A 12,907-nucleotide genomic window follows, 5' to 3' on the forward strand; every position below is an offset into this window, starting at 1 on the left:
AGACCAGACGCTACTGTGTTTACAGTAGTGGACATAAGCAATGCTTTCTTTTCTATACCAATAGAAAAGAACAGTCAAATTTGGTTTGCATTTAAATTTGAGGGAGAAAATATATATTTACTAGATTACCACAAGGTTACTGTGAAAGTCCAACCATTTATTCACAAGTAATAATAACAAGCATGTCTAAATTCACTCCCCCAGGAGGGAACGACATGCGAAGATTCATTGGCCTTACTGTGTCATCTAGCAGAGGAGGGACATAAAGTTAACAAGAATAAATTGCAATGGTGTAAAAAACAAGTCAAATATCTGGTACATAATCTAAGTGTAGGAGGAAGGACTATATTAGAAGACAGGAAAACTCTAGTTAAAAAAAAAAAAAAAAAAAAAAAACCTAAACCACAAACAAAGAAACATATGATGTCATTTTTAGGTCTGACAAATTAAGGGAGAGCATGGATTCAAAACTATGCAGAAATTATTGCACCGTTGTCAGAATTGATGTATGAAGCAAACCTTAAAATGACATCACCTGTTCTATGGAATACAGAGGCGGAAAAGACCTTCTGTGACATTAAACAACATTTGGTGTCCAGTGCTGCGCTCTGCCTTCCAAATTTAATGATAAAACATTCATTCAAATGGTAGATTGTAAAAGCTATGACATGACCTCCGTACTTACACAACAATACGGTGATATGCTAAGACTATGGGCTTATTTTTTTACTAAATTGGACAACGTGACGTGTGCATTACTGCATTGTGTCGGAGCAGTTGTGGCAGCCTCGATGGCAATAGAGAGCAGTTCCACGATTGTGTTATTTCATCCATTAACTCTTAAGGTCCCACGTACAGTATTGAATTAAACCAAAGTGAAGGAAAAAAGTATTGTTTGGTTATCATAGATGCATTTTCTAAATGGATCGAATTATTCTCAACAAAATCACCTGATGCTCTGACGGTGGCAAAAGCACTATGTAAAGACATCATTCCAAAATATGGCATACCTGAAACCATTTACAGCGATAATGGGACTCATTTTGTAAATCAAATAATCAATAAAATAGGAACCATGTTCCACATCAATTTGAAAAACCATTGTGCTTACCACCCTCAGAGTGTAGGTCGAGTGGAAAGAATGAATGGGACAATAAAAAATAGCAGAAAGAAACACGTGGGTTCATTTAACACACTGTAAAAGAGTCATTTCAGCTGAGTACTCAAATAGGGAAGGTGAGCAAAAGTCTGATAACGGAGCGGGAGCAGATGTGTAGATTCTGAAAACGCTTGCTGGTCAGTGAAGAAAAAAGACACCAACCCGTTTAGTGAGAACTCAGCAGAATGGCACACCCACGTTGGTTACGAGATTCGATGAGTTGTTACATCGCAACTTTGGTTACTATAGTGTTGATTTTAGTTTTGTGGTACATGGGACGTCCCACCCTAAATGATACAACGCATTTTTTAGATAGGAAATCACCTACCAACTGGACCAATATGACCAACCCAATAATAAAAAATTTGGAAGCATTAACTCGTATCAAAAGGAGTACAGTTGATGATCAGAACTGTGGGCATGACCTCCAAATGCGGCAAAACAGTTTAATATTTTGTGCCCCCCAAAATCAAGACACTTTAATCATAATTCCATATGCGGCTCTCACCAATGATGCTCAAGAGAATGGGCAGAATTGGGGATTGGTGAAACAGGTTATGATTGGTCCAGTTGGTCACAAAAAATAGCAAAAGAATATAGAAAGAAGTTTAACATAAGCAAAACGGCCCATAGTTTAATATTGAAATACAAATCAAGTCACCCAGTGTGTTTGATGATGAGTTTGTGGGCATATTCTGGCGGAAAAGATCCCCACTTCCGAGTAGCATTGTGTTATGGCAACCGTGTTGAACCAGAAACGCCATTAAAAAACTTCAAAGAAAAGTGAACACATTTTAATGGTTAATAATATAACTACTGATGATTGGTTCCTTGTAGTCACAGGAGTTTCAGGACAAAACAACAATTGGTTACTATTGGTGGAACAAGCAGCAAATGTAGCGAGAAAAGATTGTGTGGTTTGCATGGGTCCCAGGCCTCTGTTGCGCATAGTTCCGGCACAATTATCACAAGATTGTATTATTCCATTAATGAACGCTACTGTACCAACTGAGAGGTGTAAATCATGGGATCCTACATATCCCGTAACAGAAGCAGATAAACACAAACCAATGTTTTCTATTTTAGTAGCACCGAATAATTTCACTTGTATAAACATGATTTGAGGCTACCCTCTCGTCCACCGGGGTGAACCCCAACAGACAGGGGCCGAGCCAGGGGGCAATAAACCACACCTGCTCGGCGCCTCTCACCGTGGGCAACTCCAGAGTGGAAGAGAGGACTGGTACCAGAGCCCAAGCTGTGCGTGGAGGTGAGTCCGACTATATCTAGTCGGAACTTCTCGACCTCTAACACCAGCTCGGGGTCCTTCCCTGCCAGAAAGGTGACGTTCCACGTCCCTTGAGACAGCTTCTGTAGCTGGGGATCAGATCGCCAAAGTCCCTGCCTTCGGCCACCGCCCAGCTTGCACTGCACCCGACCCCTATGGCCCCTCCCACAGGTGGTGAGCCCATGGGAAGGGGGACCCTCCCGGGCTGTGCCTGGCCCGGTCACCATCCGCTCACCTTCGAGCCCCACCTCCAGGCTGAAGGAAGAACCAAACTCGAGTCACCAGAACTTCTGTCAGTGACACAAACTATTGAGCTATTTTGCACATAAACAAGACTCAGTGCGAGCAGGGTTCGAACCTGCGTGGGAAGATCCCATTGGAGTTGAAGTCCAACGCCTTAACCACTCGGCCACATGGGGTATGTGCAAAAAGTCATTTATAGGAGTATTTTATAGTAATTTGAGGGATGAATCAATTTCGGCCATTGAGTGTACTTATTTTACTTTGTCTGTATTTAATGAAAATGGGTTTGGCTGACTCAATTATATCACATTACACGGAACTACTAAATTTGAGTTGGCGTTGCACAAATAAAATTCATGGAAAACCTGTCCAAAATGTATTTGTGTTCATCCAATGAGTAATTTTTTTTGAGTGAAGTTTAAAATTTAAATTTAAACTGAAATTCTCAAAAAGGAAGCACATTTGTTCATGTATTAGCACACAGTAGCGTTTCATCTCGCGTATGTTCTGGCTTGCCCGTTATGTGTATGGTTTTTCACATGCTCATGATGACACTGTCGCTTGACATAATGTGCGCGTGAATGACTTGCGTACTCGTGCCGTATCCAGCTCATACCTGGCAGGTGAGACACCATGATCAAGAAGGTGGTTCACCCAGGGTGAGGCTCAGCCATTGCACTCCGGTTGTGCTGATCTCTGCGAATTCCCCAAATGTGGGAATCTCGACTGCATAATTTCTGGTAGTGGGGGAATGAATGCGTTCGCGATCTCCCCTGATCGTTGGTTGAAAATAATGAGGATGTTGCTCATTGTAAAAGATGGAGTGTGCATCATATGATGCTATGGTACTGCAGTATGATGTAATTTCTAGCATACATGGGTTTGTTCTGAGTCGTAGAAGCAGTTAGTAATGACAAGACGAAGGTTCATAAAATCGTAACACTTCGGTCATTGGTTTGAGTCATGGTCCATTTCTTGATGCTTCATGTGCACACGAAACCACCTGCTGGCCATGTGTATAATCACAGGCAACTGTATTTTCAACTACGTATTGTGTGATGCATTGCAATATGGCGTTTGTTGTGGCTCTTGGAAATGACTTATGAATGGCAAAATGTTTGATCAAATATTGTGTCGACATGAAATAATAAAATATTGTTTCAACGTACTCTGTCTGTGTAATTGGTCATGGTAGTAATCATATACAGGTAAATCTAAAAAAAAAAACTCAATTGATTGCAGTACTCATACATAGAGATTCTTTAAACACTTACTTTTCAGAGGGCAAATTCCTGCCTAAATTCTACATTAAAATTTGTTACATTATATTCTAGAATCTAGAGGTGGTGAATTTGGAGCTATCATTAGCTTTAAGCTACAATCCTCAAATTATTCATGTGTAAAAAAAAAAAAGAAATATTTCAGTGTGTGTGGTGCATCTCTATAATATGAGTTTCACTTTTTGAATTGAATTACTTCACTAAATTAAGCTTTTCACACTATTGTAATTTATTGAGATGTACCACTATGGCAGCTTGTGTCATGTGTTTGTCAACACACGTTTGGAGAATGGCAAACCATAAACCCACATTAACCCTTATTACAAAGAACTCATTATTTATTTGGTTGTTTAAGACTTAATACATGGCTAAAGATATGCGTTAATCTCCGCATTCTATTGGAACACGGGCATCTGACAACATTATTTCGATATAAACGTTGAAAAACAACACAGTTGACATTCGTTTCACAATTGTTGTTTGGCGTGTCCATATGTGACTCATCTGTGATTATCATGTCGATATGTGCCACCATAACTTTGGCTTGTAGGCTGGAGAATGATGTCGTCTTTTCTGGCATTATGTTGACATTGCTTCTCTGTCTTTTGGCTAAGATCAAGTGCAATATCTGTTCTTGTCAGTTTAGTATCTGATACGTCCCCTTTCTGGAGACCGTATAATAAATTGATTTTTGTAACTGAGTGATGGAATAGGTGCTTGATCTGTCCAGTCTACGCAATGTTATGGTGTTGCAGTATCTCCACAAAATGGTTAAACAAGTGTGTATTTCTCAGTCATATGCTTTGAATTTACATAATGTACAGGATGGTAAGCAAGTTTGTAGACTATACAGTATGTTGTATTGTTATTTGCATTTTGGGTGCAGTAGAGACGTGTATTAGTTTCCCATGTGGAGCATAGTTGAAAAGTGACAAGAAATGTTGCTTCCTTGTTGTCTCGCCGCTAGTTTCCTCTGTAAACAACTGCAGTGCAGCCCGGCCTGGCTGGTGGATGTCATGGCAAGCAATATGACTTTGGTGGTACAGCAAACTCATCTGAAACGGCATTTACAAATATAATACACTGTAAATGTTTTCAGAGGCTATTTTTAAACAAAATAATTGATTATTCTCAACTTATATGAAAGTGGGTCGCAACTTTACAACATTGACAGTTGACAACCACTGTTAAGACCACGCGAGCCTGCTTGAGTGTTCACCAAGGTTGTCATGCGCAATAGGTCACAGTAGGTGGCAGTAGCGTTTTGAGACGTACATCAAACTGTTGTACCCAAAAGTGTTATCATTGTGTGACATTCGACTAGACGAATGCATTATTTTCTTCATAATGTGAGTGTGAATGGTTGTTTGTTTGTATGTGCCCTGCGATTGGCTGGCAACCAGTTCAGGTTGTACCCCGAATGGGTGGTTTATATGTTTCTGGGTGTGAACGACCCCACTTTCAACTTATTTTATCGTGTCTCGATGCCGCTGTGCATTATGGGTATCAATTTACTGTCTCAATTTAAACTGAAATTCTCAAATAAGAAGCATATTTCTTGATGTATTAGCACACAGTAGCGTTTCATCGAGCGTATGTTCCGGCTTGCCCGTTGTGTGTGTGGTTGTTCACATGCTCATGATGACACCGTCGCTTGACATAGCGTGCGAGTGAATGACTTGCGTGCTGACGCCGTGTACAACTCATACTTACCTGGCAGGGGAGACACCATGATCAAGAAGGTGGTTCACCCAGGGTAAGGCCCAGTCATTGCACTCCGGTTGTGCTGACCCCTGCAAATTCCCCAAATGTGGGAATCTCGACTGCATAGTTTCTGATAGTGGGGGACTGTGTTTGCGCTCTCCTCTGATCATTGGTTAATGCAAAAGAAGACAGTGTTTTCAATGGTGGTCTAGTTGTGTGGTAATTAAGCATGGTACTATGTTACTGATAGTGATGAGTGTTTGAGTATACTGAATCACTCAAAACTGTTCATCAAAAGCATTTGTTCACGTTCAGTTCTTTTTCACACAGTCATTCAAGTGCTTTCTTATTCAGTTAATGATCCATTCTCGAGGCTCACGTTCACTCAACACATTCACCGAAGGACTATGCGTTGTTGTTGTCATGTATTGTAAACTCGGAAAGGCGGGGAGATTATTTATTTACAAAAACAAAAATGCTAAATTATGACCTACCTATCACTCTCTCAGAAAGCTCTCGAACACCTGCTTCGGTCGCGACTCGTGAACTTGCGTGCATCGAGCTCAGCTCGCGACCATCCTTCCGCGTCCCCTGACGTCCAGCTTGGCTCTCGCCACCCGCCGTGACTTTTCTGCATCCACCACGGTGGACAGCATCGCTGACACCAGCACCTGTGCTTCCTGTTTACCCACCTTAATGTTATTGTTATCTAATCAGTGTAAAGCGTCTTTGAGTGTCTTGAAAAGCGCAATAGGTTTAATATGTTATTATTATTATTGCTATTATTATTATTGAAGAAAAAGCTAAACAATGGGTACGTCAACCTCCCCAATATGGCCACTAAGTAGGCACGTTGGTTAGCCGGGCTGTTACAGCGAGCTTGCGTGTCTCGTCTTCATAATTGTCATATTATGTGACAGGATGAGAATATTGGAGTATGTCGAATGTAGGTGGATTTCTTATTTGTGTTAAAAAAAAATAAAAGTCGAATTGTTTGAATTTTAGACTGTCTGTTAAAATGGCATGGCGGACAATGACATGGTCCGCTTCGCTGTGACCAACGCAGTTCGCTCTTGTTTCTCTTCAGGTCGTATAAATCTTTTGCCTTTTATTAAAGATTTCTGTGGGGAGCAACAAGAGTCTCTCTCAACTTTTTTGATGCTGTGTGAAAGTGGAGCTGGCTTTGCAATGTGAAAAATCAAAATGCTTTTCTCGGGGTGTTATGTGCATACGGTATTTGAAATTATAATATAGTGTTTAGGTACTAATGGGTACAGTAGTCATTGTGTGTACTAATTCACAATAATCAGAAAATTGTAATGAGATGTCATTCACAGAATTATTTTGTTCTTTTTCAAGGAATCAGTTTTTGTTTAAGAACAGTATCGTGTTTATATTTTTTGCCTTTAATGCACTTCTTCTGTGACTTTTTAACTGCGTGGCTGGCACTGATGCTGCATGTTACTTGTCCGCTATACCCCATTCTTCTGCGATTCTGGTTAATTGTGCACAAATATGGCCTTTTGTGGTTTACTCCAGGAAGAGCACGTTTCTAGCACATATGCCAGCTTTTGCCAGTTTTCATTGACGATGTAGCATGTGACTGTTAAATGTGCCTCTGTGGATATTGATGTCCACATGTCACTGATAGGCACAACATTGTCCACACCACTCACTGCCTTTTGAACCTTGGCACGGCAGTCTACCTCAAGAGTTGGTAGTTTCCTCTCCTTGAAAGACTTTGTATTTAGAATTTTGTGCCTGGGGTCGATTGTCCTCACAAAATTCCCAAAGCTGTCATCCTCCACCACGGAAAGAGGTTGCAGGTCTTGTACAATCGTTTCTGCCGGGATCTCCTCTGCTCTTGGGGAATCAGGTAAGTGAAATAATAAATTAAATAAGAATGAAGCACATCTATGTGATAGTGTTCCTTTCAAAGTTAACACAAAAGGGTAATAATATTCAATTATGAGCCATATTATATTCCATCCATTTATCCATTTTCTTAGCCGCTTGTCCTCACTGGGGTCGTGGGCGTGCTGGAGCCAATCCCAGCTATCATCGGGCAGGAGGCGGGGTACACCCTGAACTGGTTGCCAGCCAATCGCAGGGCACACATAAACAAACAACCATCCGCACTCACATTCACACCTACGGGCAATTTAGAGTCTTCAATCAAACTACCATGCATGTTTTTGGGATGTGGGAGGAAACCGGAGTGCCCGGAGAAAACCCATGCAGGCACAGGGAGAAAATGTAAACTCCACACAGGCGGGGCCGGGGATTGAACCCGGGGTCCTCAGAACTGTGAGGCAGACACTCTAGAGGAGGCTCAAGAAAACCAGGCCCAAGAGATGTTCCAGTCTTCTGCTCTTGGTGTTTATAGGGGTTATCCACCCACTCGATGACACCTTTCTAGTCAGAGTTTTCATTACATCTTGATCAAATGTTTTTCGAAACATAATTTCTCATTCTGCAGACAGAGTAATGTGAAGAGTCTCCCATTGTGTCAGCAGCCCCTGAGCTTGCAGCAGAGTCTACAATCATGCCTTTTGTGCCTGAAACTGTCCTACTACAGACTTGGGAGAAAATCCCTGAGTTCTCACAGTCGGAAAAAGACAAGGTAGAGGTGGGGGGGAGGCCGTGGTATTTGCTTCTCTGGATGAACTGTTCCAAAAGCTATAGCTGTTTGTGAAGGTTCTGAAAGAGCTGGAAATTTACCTTGACAATTTGGAGGTGGACGACATCGATACCAGCGATGTTAACTTGGATGATGACTTTCTAGAGGATGAGAGATCTTCCACCAATTCTTCATCTCATTACAAAATGTTGGCATTCGAAATACATCGTAAAGGACTGTTCTATGGCAGTCCTTAAAACCACAACCATTAAAGAGAAACCACAACTTCTGCAGCAGCATTCTCAGCTTTCTCTTGTCCTGTTATGAAATATAACCCCAATTCCAATGAAGTTGGGATGTTGTGTTAAACATAAATAAAAACAGAATACAATGATTTTCAAATCATGTTCAATCTATATTTAATTGAATACACTACAAAGACATGTAATGTTCAAACAGATAAGCTTTATTGTTTTTAGCAAATAATCATGAACTTAGAATTTTATGGCTGCAACACCAGTCCAGTACCTGCACTCTTTCACTATGAAGCCATGCTGTTGTAACATGTGCAGAATGTGGTTTGGCATTGTCTTGCTGAAATAAACAGGGGCGTCCATGAAAAAGACGTTGCTTGGATGGCAGCATATGTTTTTCCAAAACCTGTATGTACCTTTCAGCATTAATGGTGCTTTTCCAGATGTGTAAATTACCCATTCCATTGGCACTAACACAGCCCTATACCATCACAGATGCTGGCTTTTGAAGTTTGCATCCATAGCAGTCCAGATGGTTATTTTCCTCTGGCCCGGAGGACACGAAATCCACAGTTTCCAAAAACAATTTGAAATGTGGACTCGTCGGACCATAGAACAATTTTTTCCACTTTGCATCAGTCCATCTTAGATGAGCTTGGGTCCAGAAAAGCTGGCGACGTTTCGGGGTGTTGTTGAGAAATGGCTTTTGCTTTGCATAGTAGAGTTTTAAGTTGCACTTACGGATGTAGGGCCGAACTGTATTTACTGACATTGGTTTTCTGAAGTGTTTCTGAGCCCATTTGGTGATATCCTTCACACATTGATATCGGTTTTTGATGCAATGCCACCTGAGGGATCAAAGGTCACGGGCATTCAATGTTGGTTTTCGGCTTTGCCGCTTACATGCATTGATTTCTCCAGATTCTCTAAACCTTTTGATGATATTATGTACCGTAGATGACGAAATTCCTTAACTCTCTCAGTCTTTTTTACCACCTGTCCCAGTTTTTTTAGAACATGTTGCAGCCATAAAATTCAAAGTTAATTTGCTCAAAACAATAAAGTTGATCAGTTTCAACATTAAATATCTTGTCTTTGTAGTGTATTCAATTCAATATAGGTGGAACATGATTAGCAAATAATTGTATTCTGTTTTTATTTATGTTTAACACAACGTCCCAACTTCATTGCAATTGGGGTTGTATATTTGTGTCACGATACGACGGTGCTCATTTGAACTGGAGGCAGAAGCAGGCACAGGCTGAAGAAGTGTGTGGCGAACGGTGGATTGAGAAGAGATTCGGAGGTGGATCCTTGAGGCGTACCGGCGGGTAGTCGAGATAGGGAGCGTGCGTCAGGCGGTGGTGTGGGTAGGTTGATGGCTTGGCGGCGTGGTGGAAGAGGTCAGCAAGGCGGGGAACACGGAGGGAGCACTGAGGAAAAGGAAGAACACGGCGGGAGGTCAGAAATATTGCGAGGACCGGCGTATTTTACGTGTAAATTGCGAGCCGGTGTACCACGGGTGAACGTTAATAATCTGGCAATGGAGTCTTGGATCTGGCAGGCTTCAATGCAGGTGATGACGAAGGCTGATTGACAAGAACTGCGCGGCCGAGGTGGTGCTGATTCCTGGGATGAGAGGCAGGGCGAGAGGGGCGCCACCCGAGGTCCAACAAGGTACTCGAAAGACATATCACACAGACATATCACTGACCAAGATACCCAAGGTCAAAGTGAGAGTGCGTGGTGGATAGATGAACGTGGTGGGTGTTTTGAAGTGTTCAAGTATCCGAGTGATAGTACCTGCGTGATATTTAGTTAACAACCTCAGAAGAATTTTCTCGCCGGAACAGGGACTTAAACCCTGGACCCTCAGATTAAACGTCTGATGCTTTACCGACTGAGCTCTCCAGATTCTACAGTCAATGAAGGAGTGAGGTGAGGAGACGAGGTGCCAATTAAGCACAAGCGAGTGACTAAACAGGTACTCGACAGACAGAACATCAGATTAAAAGCCTGGTATTTCTCCTGACCGAGATACCCAAGGTCAAAATCAGAGCGTGTGGTGCATCGATGAACAAGTGGTGTTTTTTTTTAAGTGTTCAAGTGTCTGAGTGAAAGTACCTGTGTGAAATTTAGTAAACAATTTACAAGGAATTGTGTTACTTGAACAGATTACGAGGTGTCAATTAAGCACAAGCGAGTGACTAAACAGGTACTCGACAGACAGAACATCTGATTAAAAGCCTGGTATGCTACTGACCGAGATACCCAAGGTCAAAATGAGAGTGTGGTGCATCAATGAACGTGGTGGGTGTTTTGAAGTGTTCAACTGTCCGAGTGAAAGTACCTGTGTGAAATTTAGTGAACAACTTCCTTAGAATTGTGTCACCTGAACAGAGATTTGAACCCTGGACACTCAGATTAAAAGTCAGATGCTTTACTGACTGAGCTCTCCAGGCTCCGTAATCCATGAAGGAGTGAGGTGAGGAGATGAGGTTCCAATTAAGCGCAAGCGAACAAGACTAATCAGGTACTCGACAGACAGAACATCAGATTAAAAGCCTGGCATGCTACTGACCGAGATACCCAAGATCAACGTGAGAGTGTGTGGAGTATCGATGAACATGTGGTGGGCTTTTTGAAGTGTTTAAGTGAAAGTACCTGCGTGATATTTAGGGAACGCTGATGCTTTACCGATTGAGCTATCCAGGCTCTATATTCAATGCGTGAGTGAGGTGAAGAGACGAGGTCCAAATTAAGCACAAGCAAAGCAGGTACTTGAAAGACAGAACATCACATTAAAAGGCTGGTATGCTACTGACCGAGGTACCCAAGGTCAAAGTGAGAGTGTGTGTTGCATCGATGTACGTGTGGTGGGTGTTTTGAAGTGTTAAATTGTCTGAGTCAAAGTACTTGCGTGACATTTCGTGAACAACTTCTTAAGAATTTTGTAATTTGAACAGGGACTTCAACCCTGGACCCACAGATAAAAATCTGATGCTTTACCGACTGAGCTCTCCACGTTCTACAGTCAATGAAGGAGTGAGGTGAGGAGATGAGGTTCCAATTAAGTGTCAGCGAGCAATTGACGAAACAGGTACTCGAAAGACAGAACATCACATTAAAAGGCTGGTATGCTACTGACCGAGATATCCAAGGTGAAAGTGAGAATGTGTGGTGCATCAATGAACGTGGTGGGTGTTGTGAAGTACCTGCGTGAAATTTTGTGAACAATTTGCTAAGAATTATGTTGCCTGAATAGGGATTTGAATCCTGGACCCTCAGATTAAGAGTCTGATGCTCTACCGACTGAGCTATCCAGTATCTGTAAACTTTGAGGGAGTGAGGTGAGGAGACGAGGTTCCAATTAAGCGCAATTGAGTGACGAAACAGGTACTCGAAAGACAGAACATCAGATTAAAAACCTGGTATGCTCCTGACCGAGATACCCAAGGTCAAAGTGAGAGCGTGTGGTGTCTCCCTCTCTTTCTATTCTGCATCTGTCTTCTCTCCCTGTCTCTCTCCTCTATCTGTCTCTCTCTCCTCTATCTCTCTCTTCTATATATCTCTCTTTTCTCCCTGTCTCTCTCCTCTATCTCTCGCTTCACTCCCTGTCTCTCTGCTCTATTGGTCTCTCTCTCCTCTATCTGTCTCTATAAAGGTATATTCCCTCAAGAATATGACGAACGAGACAAAAATGCAGCCGATTCCATAATACTGTATGTCCTACTTGACAGGCTTCAACTTGTACCTTTAGTTGGACCGGCCAGACATTACAAGTGAACAAGAAATGGAAGAAACATGGGTGGTCGAATATTTGCTTTCCCATGACTTTATAGTGACAATAACAATTACACGTATTATTCAGACAGCAAGCTCAGACTGGCTCATGCAGTGTTGCCAGTTACCTTGAAAAAGTCACTTAGTTCCTTTGCTGATTACTTGAGCTGAAAAGTAAGTTAGTTACTTGACTTGATGTCAAAAGTAACTCACTTATAAACATGTCACTTTTGAGTTACTTTCAGCAGCCGTGACGTCAGCTGTGCAGCACGTGAAACCAGACAAAGTTGAAAGTTCTCACTTTGGAAATATTAATATTAAGTATTGTAAGTCCTTCAGTGGGTCAGTCCTTACCCTCCATGACCAATTTATGACCGCACACTCCGATATGAATAATTAGCCCACTATGCATTGCACATTTAACACGCCAGTTCAACTGTGTTCTTAATGTGTCAATAAAAAAGTAACAAATACACTTTTTACGAAGGAAAATATAAAATAGTGTGGCGACAGTGAAATTGTGCTTTTCTTTGTACTTTTATGGTAGTGCACCGTCACTGTGCATTGTGTAATAAA

General features: G+C 41.8%; 4 non-coding genes across 4 annotated transcripts; all 4 read left to right on the plus strand.

Moving 5' to 3' along the window:
- Nucleotides 1–3,298: 3,298 nt before the first annotated feature.
- On the plus strand, nt 3,299–3,466 carry LOC133398924 (U1 spliceosomal RNA). The gene has a single exon (XR_009768129.1). It is a non-coding gene; the product is annotated as a U1 spliceosomal RNA (small nuclear RNA).
- Nucleotides 3,467–4,559: 1,093 nt separating this feature from the next.
- Nucleotides 4,560–4,749, plus strand: LOC133398925 (U2 spliceosomal RNA). The gene has a single exon (XR_009768130.1). It is a non-coding gene; the product is annotated as a U2 spliceosomal RNA (small nuclear RNA).
- Nucleotides 4,750–5,675: 926 nt separating this feature from the next.
- On the plus strand, nt 5,676–5,839 carry LOC133398923 (U1 spliceosomal RNA). Its single transcript, XR_009768128.1, has one exon. It is a non-coding gene; the product is annotated as a U1 spliceosomal RNA (small nuclear RNA).
- Nucleotides 5,840–6,741: 902 nt separating this feature from the next.
- On the plus strand, nt 6,742–6,853 carry LOC133398926 (U5 spliceosomal RNA). The gene has a single exon (XR_009768131.1). It is a non-coding gene; the product is annotated as a U5 spliceosomal RNA (small nuclear RNA).
- The last annotated feature ends 6,054 nt before the right edge of the window (nt 6,854–12,907 follow it).

The sequence above is a fragment of the Phycodurus eques genome, unplaced genomic scaffold, assembly GCF_024500275.1.
Source record: "Phycodurus eques isolate BA_2022a unplaced genomic scaffold, UOR_Pequ_1.1 contig_547, whole genome shotgun sequence".
Classification (NCBI taxonomy): Eukaryota; Metazoa; Chordata; class Actinopteri; order Syngnathiformes; family Syngnathidae; genus Phycodurus; species Phycodurus eques.